The sequence below is a fragment of the Corvus brachyrhynchos genome, unplaced genomic scaffold, assembly GCF_000691975.1.
Source record: "Corvus brachyrhynchos isolate BGI_N302 unplaced genomic scaffold, ASM69197v1 scaffold312, whole genome shotgun sequence".
In the NCBI taxonomy this organism is placed as follows: Eukaryota; Metazoa; Chordata; class Aves; order Passeriformes; family Corvidae; genus Corvus; species Corvus brachyrhynchos.
In genome coordinates, this window is record NW_008236640.1 from 1,034,132 (window position 1) to 1,043,361 (window position 9,230).

The 9,230-nt window shown below is 44.8% G+C and overlaps 1 long non-coding RNA gene across 1 annotated transcript in view; it reads left to right on the forward strand.

Moving 5' to 3' along the window:
- The window catches only part of LOC108444824, an 18,591-nt gene that overhangs the window by 5,736 nt on the left and 3,625 nt on the right, over nt 1-9,230 (forward strand). Inside the window, exons 2-3 of the long non-coding RNA XR_001859526.1 lie at nt 8,996-9,069; nt 9,161-9,230. The exon at nt 9,161-9,230 is cut by the window's right edge and continues 3,625 nt beyond it. This is a non-coding gene — a long non-coding RNA (uncharacterized LOC108444824). The remainder of the gene's footprint in view (nt 1-8,995; nt 9,070-9,160) is intronic.

A 9,230-nucleotide genomic window follows, 5' to 3' on the forward strand; every position in this document is an offset into this window, starting at 1 on the left:
GATGGTGCGGGAGCAAGCACTGCCAGCCCTGCAAAGCTGCACCCTGGAAGAGCTGCTGTGATCGGAAAGTGGAGTATATTAACTCCAGATTTCTACAGCGAGGCTGGCATGCCAACAATAGGGTCCGAACACAAAGGATCCCTTGCAGATATAAATCAGGGGAAGGCATCTCCAAAGGCTCCTGCCAGCCTGAGTCACACAGCCCCTGTGCCAAGTGCCAGCTGCTGAGTGGCAGCGAGCCCACAGCTGAGTCACAGGCTCCCAGCTCAGGGGGCGTTAGTGGTGTCCTGATTAGCAAACCCACGGAGAATGTGCTGTGCTGACTGCAGGGCACAGGTGTCCCAAACAGAGGGCTTATCCCTCACTGATGGACAAAGGGAGCTTGGGGCACAGCTGGTCAGTCTCTAGGGGAAAAGGAGGAGGTGAGTTATAGGTCCTGTCGTGGCTCAGTTGAGGAGAGGCTTTAGGGAATAGAGGCTTTGCCCCTGATGAAGGAAGTAGGGCAATTGCTATCACTGTCCCAGCCATCATAACCCTCTACCTGCTTGGAGATGTTTCGAAATATCTTTATTATGTCATTTTGTCTGCAGGAACAGATGGAAAGGCTGGAAATTTTATCTCCTGCTGTGCTTGATACAGCTCCTCAGCTGGAAATAAGCATCGCTGGAGCTGAGCCAGTACAGAGAACATGTGTGTGCACCCTTTGTGTGTGCTGGCACAGCATCAGCCTTCCTGAGGGAAGGGTGAGATCCTGAGCCTTCCCTCGTGTGGCTGCAGTGAACTCACACCCTTCCAGCTGGCTAGCAGCTTAAAGCCCTCCTAGCCCTGCTGGGGAAAGGACCCCTCCCATTGTACAAGGTGCTTAAGGAAGGTTTAATAGAGTGTTGGGTACATCAGGAGCAGCTGTCAGGATGGGGAAAACAGCAAACAACGCTCTTGTTGTGCTCCTCTTGTGCATTGTAATGCCTCTCACCCTTTGGCTGCCCTTCAAATGCTGGTGGAGTTCACTGACAAGTGAGAGGTTTCTAGTGGGTAAGTGAGTAATTGTCCCTTTTTTGTTGGGTTTGCTTGGGGTTGGTTGGTTGGTTTATTACAGGGGAAAGACCATATTTGGGGCCTGATGTTAGGTCAGAATTGGAACTGGAACTTTAAATACAAAGCCCTTTCCCCCCAAAAATGATCATGTACACTGGTCTCTCAGCCTTGTACTCAGGTCTAAGACACCTGAGCACTGAACAATTTTCTTGCTGCTGCTGAAGACAGTAGGACACTGGGGAATGTGTTTTGCTGTTCAGATCTGTCCTGAACTTGCTACTTTTCATGTCCTTTAAAAAAACTGATCATCTTGAACCTTCCCATTTTTCTTGGAGTATAAACTCTTCATGGGGATGCTTTCCTGTTTGCACCTACCCTGCAGATCCTGATGTTAATCTTTGATTGGGACCTTGTTGGTATTTCTGCAGAGTAAATAGAGTTATCATATGTATCCAGAACTTAAAATTCAGGTGAGAGCAGCTTGTGTGGGTGCAAGGATGCACATTGCAGAGACAGGCAGAATAAAGTTCAGCTATTTTTCTTTCCTTTTTGTGCCGCAGGGCAAACCTTCCTCAAAAATGGAGGCTTTGCCACATGTTTTCTATAACCAGCCAAATAAAATATTATGTTTGATAACATTCAGGGTCAGAGAAATAACTCAGGCTCTGGGCTTAGCAGTTTTTCTTCCTCACAGTGGCTTCAGCTGAATCTTTAAAACTGTGCATGTAGGGGGCCAGATCCTGACCCCCATTGCCTCTGCTCTGCACTGCTGCAAAAACTGCCCAGCAGGAACAAAGTGAGCTGAGTTGGTTGCTACAAGCACTGGAAACTTTTTCTGCACTGAAACAAGGGAAAAATCAAGCTGGAGTGGGCTGGACTTATAGAGCTTGCTATGCTGAGTGACCCAGTAGTTTTCTTTAAAGACTCCGAGTAGCTTGGTTTACACAGCTTCTATTTTCACTGTTTAAAATTGATATTTTGTTTTAGCAATAATTCAGTCTTGGCCAGTTTATTTATAAAAAAACCTCAGTCTGCATTGAATTGATCCATAATTATTCACCTCTGGAATCTCAATTTTGTCTATTTTCCATTTTCTCACAACTTGAAGAAGAAAGCTTCTCACAAGCTTTCCTCAGAGGGGTGGATCAATGGATCATGGAACAGAGAACAAAGAGGAAGTTTCAGTTTTCATTACAATGTAATATTAAAAAGCATCAGGGTTTGGTGTTTGTTGTTGTTGGTTTTTTTTTTTTGTTGCTTGGGATTTTGGTTTTGTTTTCCATTGAAACTTTTTGTTTGGGATTTTGGTTTAGTTTTCCAGTGAAACTTTTTGTTTGCTTGTGTTTTCCTCTTTTTAAACCAGCAAGAGGATTTGAGAAGCTTCATTTGCACATTTATCCTTAGGAATGGCAATGTTGGGGGCCTGCTGAATACTGCAGGAGCGCTGCTCCCACCTGCACTACCATTAGTCCCTCAACCTTTCCAAAGTCCTTCTCTTTCTACCCCACTGGGGCTGCCCTGTGTGCCAGGCGGCTGCAAACCACAGTGTGGGCACCAGGGATATCCCTGCTAGAGGAAAATCCCAGGGAAGGAGGGTAAAAGCACAGGCACTTTATAGCTGCACCTTTAGCCAGGACTTTGCTCTTTTGCCGCTAGTAAGGGAATTGCCTATTTTTTTTTGATCCCTCTTTTCTCCCAGGTTTCTGGAAGGATGCATGCTGTTCCCCAGTGTTCTTATGTACCCCAAGCCCCACTGAAGAGGAGCTGTGCTTGTCCCCACCAGCACCCACTGAGCAGCCAGGCAGCTCACTGCTGGTGTAGGGAGACCTGGCTCCACCTCCCTTGCTCCTGAGCACTTTCTGCTGCTGGCTTTACTTCTCTACCTGCTGTTTATAGCAAGCACCCGTCACAGATGTAAGCTCATTAATCACACCAAGCCATGCTTCCCTAATTCCATTTATAGCTCTATTCCCTCTCTATTCCTTTTCACAGCCTCCACCTTACTTGGTTCTTGGAATGTGGGCTTTGCTTTTATTTAAGCTTGGAATGGATAAAGCATGAAGAAACCAGGAAAATTTGGAAAGGCAGACTAGTATCACAACAAGTGTATGTAGGATATATTTAATGCTAGACTAGTTGGCCTAAAGTGTATGGGCAGAAGACTGGCAGCAAAGCTACTGCATTAAGTGAAATAGAGACCATTTACCCTCAGAAGTTAATAGGCACAGGACAGACAAACAGGAGCCCTGTCATCCTCTTGGGATTTCTTGTGCCCTGCCAGCAGCCAAGATTGCTTTACTGCCCTTAGCACTGGTCAGTCCAGTGCTGACCTTGGCCACCAGCCTGGCTGGGAGTCCCATGGGCAGCTCATAGGAGGAGGGGAAGGGCCATGAAATGTAAAATTCTCTGCAGAGGCATTTAGGTGCCCAAACATGCAGAGAGGCACTTCCTGGCCTTTAAAAAGTGTGGTGGTTTGAACACCTCCTCCCCTCCTTCTCCACTGACCTTGGTGTCTGCAGAGCTGTTCCTCTCACATATTCTCCCTCCTCTCTTCTCTGGCTGCAATGATGTCTGCCCAATGACCTTTCTTCCTTCCTTCTCAAATGTGTTGTCACAGAGGCATTACTATCATTCCTGATTGTCCCATCTTTGACCAGCAGCAGGCCTGTCTTGGAGCTGGTTGGCATTGGCCCTGTCAGAGGTGGGGGAAGCTTCCAGCAGCTTCCTACGGAAGCCACCCCTGCAGCCCCCCATCCTATCAGCACCTTGCCATGCAAACCAAATACGTTAAGTTCTTTGGGAGATTGGAGGGAGAGAGGAGGAAAATTCCCATTTCAGGGATTGAGTCTGAAGAGCTTGACCCACTTGGAGGCCTTGGGAAACCTCACTGGGCACCTCTCTTTGTGTCTACACTCCTAAATACCTTGGTAAATCTGCTTCAAAGTAGTTCTTCCTTCTGTTGAGCAGTTTCTGCCTGCCCAAGGCTGGGAATAGAGTCCCCCTGGCTGTGTGAAACTGCTGCCCTGACACTGGAGTGTGAAGGTTGTACGGATCCCAGGGATGGCAAGTGACTCCAACAGCAGCATGTTCCTAGCTGACATGGATAGCTCCTAGCAGACCTTGCAATAGGTCTGTCAACAGCAGCTGCAGAGAGCTCTGGTTCTGGAAAACAATGTGTCAGCTGCCTGGGTTGGGTTGAAGCCTTCCATGCTTTGTCTGAACTTAATGTGTTGCAGTATTGCTTAGGATGAGCTGTGCTGCCGCCCCTGCTGCAGTCCTGCTGGTGTGGAGCATGGGATCTGCCTGTCCTGTCCCAGGATGGGCTGGCAAGATGGACTGGCTTGCAGTACTGCTTGAAAGCTGCACAGACCTGCAAGTCTCTTGTATTTATATAATTTTGTCCATCTCTTTCTGCATCTGAATTTTAAACGTCCATTATAAGGCAATGCTGCTTTAGTGGTAAGCCAGGTTTTTCTTCCAGAACACATGGTCCCTAAAGCCTTCGTCCTTTATTGCCTTTGTTCTGATTTATTGCCCTTGCCTTGCCACATGTGCAAAGCACAGCAGAGGAACAGCTACCAAACCCAAAAAAACAGTCCTCTCTTCCCTCTTCCCAGCCCACATGCATCAGGATTAACACCCTGAATAATTTATACCAAGTGATTCAACAGTGAACTAATTTATCTCTAATTTCTTACCTGCCTCCAAGTAAATATGCTGATGAAGAGCGAGCATATGTTGATAATGTGAGGATTATGGCTAACCCAGCAAAAGCTACTGTGAAGAACTGAAAAAATGGGGTAGACACTAAATCTAGAGAATGGTAATGAGATTTAAAAAATAAAAATTGTTGACTGCCTTTTCTAAATAGGCATTTTATGGATATAAATTTTTATGTGCCTTTTATTGATACCTAAAACAGCCTAATTTGTCAAAAACACTCTCCCACAAAATAAAGGCCACTTTTTGGTATCCCAGGGTAAGCATCAAGAACCCAAGGCACACAATGGCTAGTAAAAAAAAAAAAAAAAGAATTGTGGAAAAATAAAATTAAAAAATTGTGGGGCTTGTAGGGCTCCATGAGATAGTAAAGTTCTGCTGAAGTTTTTGTTTGGGATGCTCTTGACAAGAAGCTTTTTGTCATATTCAGGCTTGTTAACTGCATTGGTTAACAAAGGAGAGCATTCAAAGGCCTGCTCAGAGGCCTATTTGTCTTTTTTTTTTCTTTCTTATTTTTCTTTTCAATCTTTTTTTCTCCTTTCTAAATGGGAACCAACTTTCCTAGCAGAATGTTTTACGGAATCTGCTTTGCTTGAATCAAAATGAGGCAACAGCTGTGCTTGCAGCAAGTTGCAACCTCTCTGTGCTGGATGGAGGCACATCTTGTCACAAGTGGTGCTGGTAGCAAAACCTTGGTGAAAAAACCTGCCTGGCTGGGGGCTGTCCACCCCTCTGAGGTGAGCTGGAGACACAATTTCACTTGGTTTCTTTGAAGAAAGAGCTGTACTCCAGCCAAGTTCAATGAACTGAAGCTTTATGAAACCTAGACCTGAATTTGAGAGAATTTGGGCAGATAGGTGGGTTCTTGTGAAAACTAAGTCAGACTTTGACCCCAAGCCAGCAAAACTTTCTGATTTTGAACACCTTTTGAGGATTCAGTGAAGCCAGGAAGTCAGGGATCGTGAGGACACAGAAACTCAGTGCTGGTGCATAAGTCTCATCTAAATCCTAAAGTCCAGATCAAATCCTAATATGAAATGATCAAACTGCTGCTTTGATGAAACTCAGAATGTAAGTGCTGTAAAATATGCATCACTGAGCATCTATAAAATCATAATAATGCAATGACTTTAGACTGCTTTCAGGTCCAAGCGAGCAGTGCTTGAAGTAGTGTACTTGGTCCCAAAGTCCAGTAAATTATTTGTATTCATATGACTCTTGTGGTTCTTGGAAGCTTTCTGAATGTGCAAACTCTGTTTTGTTTGGGGGGAAAAAAGGCAGACCACGCTTGCCTCGTTGAAAACTGCCTGCGAGAAGGTCTTTGTCAGAAAGACTTAAGAGCCTTGGGCCCTTTTTTGTTGTCTTAGAAAACAGGAAATGAATTTTAGTTCTGCAGTTGATTTCTTAAGTGACTTGCTTTCTATGATCACGTCAGGGTTCTAGAGTGCTGCAGAAATGATCTGAGGGCATTTTCAACACTTCAAAATTAAAATCAAATTGCTTGACACTGTGCCAGCATTTTAATGAAAATTATTTTCTTTAAACAAACACTTGAGGACTTTCAATATTTTTTTTAATCACAAGAGTATTCTTAACCCAAACACCTTTTCTTTGTGGTTTTTCAAGGACCTAGTCTGCAGTGCTACAACCAGATGTGTCTTAGGATGTAATCAAATTCAAGATCTTTTCAGCTGAAAACTAGACGAGTGAGGAGCACTCATTTTCATGCAGCACAAAGTCGTAAATAGGTGTGACTGCAAACACCATCTCTGCCTGTGGGCCCATCTCTGCCTCCATGCCCACAGAAATGCCTGGGCAGAAATACCAGCAGAGGCTTCTGCTCCATGGGGAAGGTCAGGCACAGAGTGAGCACTGGGGCCTGTGCAGCTCCCAGGTTGCCCTCAGTCCATCAACAAATGATTTTAACAAGAGCTGTCATTGCTTTGCTGAGAAAAACAGGTGTAAGCGAAAGTGACCGTGCAGCACATGGGATCACAAGGCTTCCACGTGTTTCTCCAACATCTCGTATTTTCTGATATTCACTGGGAGACTAACCACAGCAGAGCAGGCTGCCTACAAGGTAAATGCCCTATTAAAAATGTTGCAATATGCCCAACTTTCCTGGCCTTTTCCTGCAGCAGTAAGAGAACTCTTTAAAGAGCTGGTAGCAAGGGGAGCAGTCTAAATCTTAAGAAACATCTCCCTACATGTAACTATTAAAGTTACAACACTGCGACCTGGAGATGCTACAAACAAAAACCAGCTACATAAAACCCTTTCAACCCTATGGACATGGCAGCCCTTCAGACCATGGCTCCAGGATACTCTTCTTTGACACATATTGCCACATATTGTGAAGATAAATGCTGTTACCCTCAGCCTGCTTCTGCTTCACTACCTGGGCCTGGCTGGGACTGGAACTGCAGAGATGTGAGTGCAGGTAGGACCTCCCAGAGGCTTATGCTGGCCAGGAAAATGCTGGCTGGGAAAATGATGTGGAGCGTGTCCAAATAAGAAGAGTCTGGAAGGAGTTTGTGATGGTCTGTTTTTTCACTATTAGCTAGGAGATGTGAAATTTCCTTTTCCGGATGAGCACATTTCATGTTTTGCATAAGAAAGCAATTGCTTCTTGTAAGACTTAGCATTTCTGCTAATTTAATGAGCTGTCCATACAAATGGACTGCATTAGTCATTGGAAAGACCTTTTACAGGTTCCACAAACATGTTTTAGACCTCTCCATACAGCCAGTAGCATGCTGGACTTTCACAAGCAGAAAGACCTCCCAAAGTATGCAAGTTATTCCTGGCATGTTGTATTCTCAACAAGTCAAGGAAACATGGATTATTTTTACACAAACAGGCAAATCAAAATGGTTCCTTAGCAAGCTCTCATGAACATTCTTGGGCCCTGAGAAGGAAGAGAAAAAAGAAAAGTAAGAAAAATCATTGCTTCTGAATTAGATTTCTCAGATGGATCGTGTTGTCACACATTCAGAAGTTCATTTGCACCACTTTGGCCCTCTGATGAATGATGGAGGGAGTGAAGGATAAAACAGAAAGAACAAACAAGGACCATGAATTAATCTGGGTGTTTTATACTTGGGTGGATTTTTTTTCCATACTGTGAATTTATCTTCAAATGCAGGCTGTGAAGAACTGCAAACACTTTTAGAAGTTCTTTTTAATAGCCACTGATTGTGATGTGAAGGTGTTGAGAGGGAAAGGATCTCTGGAGCTGAGCAGGCCGGTGTGGAAAGGACATGCCAACATCTTGCTGGGAACCACAAAGCAGCAGAGCAGCAAAAACCATGGAGTATCCTCAGCTCCCCTGACACTGCAGCACACAGATTCAGCTGTAGGTTTCACAAACATTGGAGGCTGTTTTGAAACTCCCTGTTACGGACTACAAATGCTGACTGCGGTTTCTAGGCAAAGGCAATTAGATATCACAGCTCTGGCCTCAGCTCCGTGTTTTATGTCTGAGCTCGTGTTACTGTGTAGGGTCCCCATGCACTGGATTGCCTCAGCCAAACCCAGTTCTGATACCCACCCAAATAATCTTGTGATTTACCATAATCCTGTGATTATGGTGAAACAATAGAAAGTACTGCCTGGCCTCAGCATTTTTTCCATTTCAATGCAGAGAAGTATTTTTCCACATGGTGAAGGGATTTTTAGCAGAAAAGAGGTGTAAAGCACGCATAAATAGTGACACTTAATGTGCATCCTCAGCCATAGTTGCTCCTGTGGGTAGTCTGTTTATTGGTTCCATGCTCGTGTTCAAATTCAGGAACAGCTCTTGCTGCTTGGGCTTGGTGGAGACTCAGCCAGCTGCCTTAAGCTTCATCTTGGCCCAACTACTGTCATTAATTACATAGATCAGCATCAGTAACTATCCATAATTATACCTTTACTCAGTGGGAGGGTGGTTTTATTGCAAATACCTTATCCCAGGAAAAACAAAAAAGGGGAAGAGGGAACTTTAGTGAAGCCAAAACCTGCAGCAACTGCGTACTCTTGGATTTGGTGCTGTGCAGGGCTGGGAGTTGGACTCGATGATCCCTGTGGGTCCCTTCCAACTCAGCTCCTTCTGTGACCTGTCAGTGTCTCCTGCACCACAGGGACTGTGCTGCTGTGGGAGGTGCATTGCATCTGCATGAAATCAAAGTTCGCACTGCCTTCTCTATTTCCCTTTCCTTTTTCTAACCTTGCACCTAAAATTTGCCCTCTCACCTGGCAGGCCTCAAGAAGAAGCTTTGGATGTGGTGCCAGCACAACAGCAGTGAGAGAAAGCAAGACAAGTACCTCCAAGATGTAATAAATAGTACTGTTATTTCCTACTGTTCATCTGAATCTCCACTCCTGAGAACATGAGTTAAATCCTAAATTTTCCTTTTATTTTTAGGCAGAACAACCAGCAAGTCAAAAAACAGCATCACAAGGAGGTCCTAAGATGGGGCTTGCTCCAGTTTTCC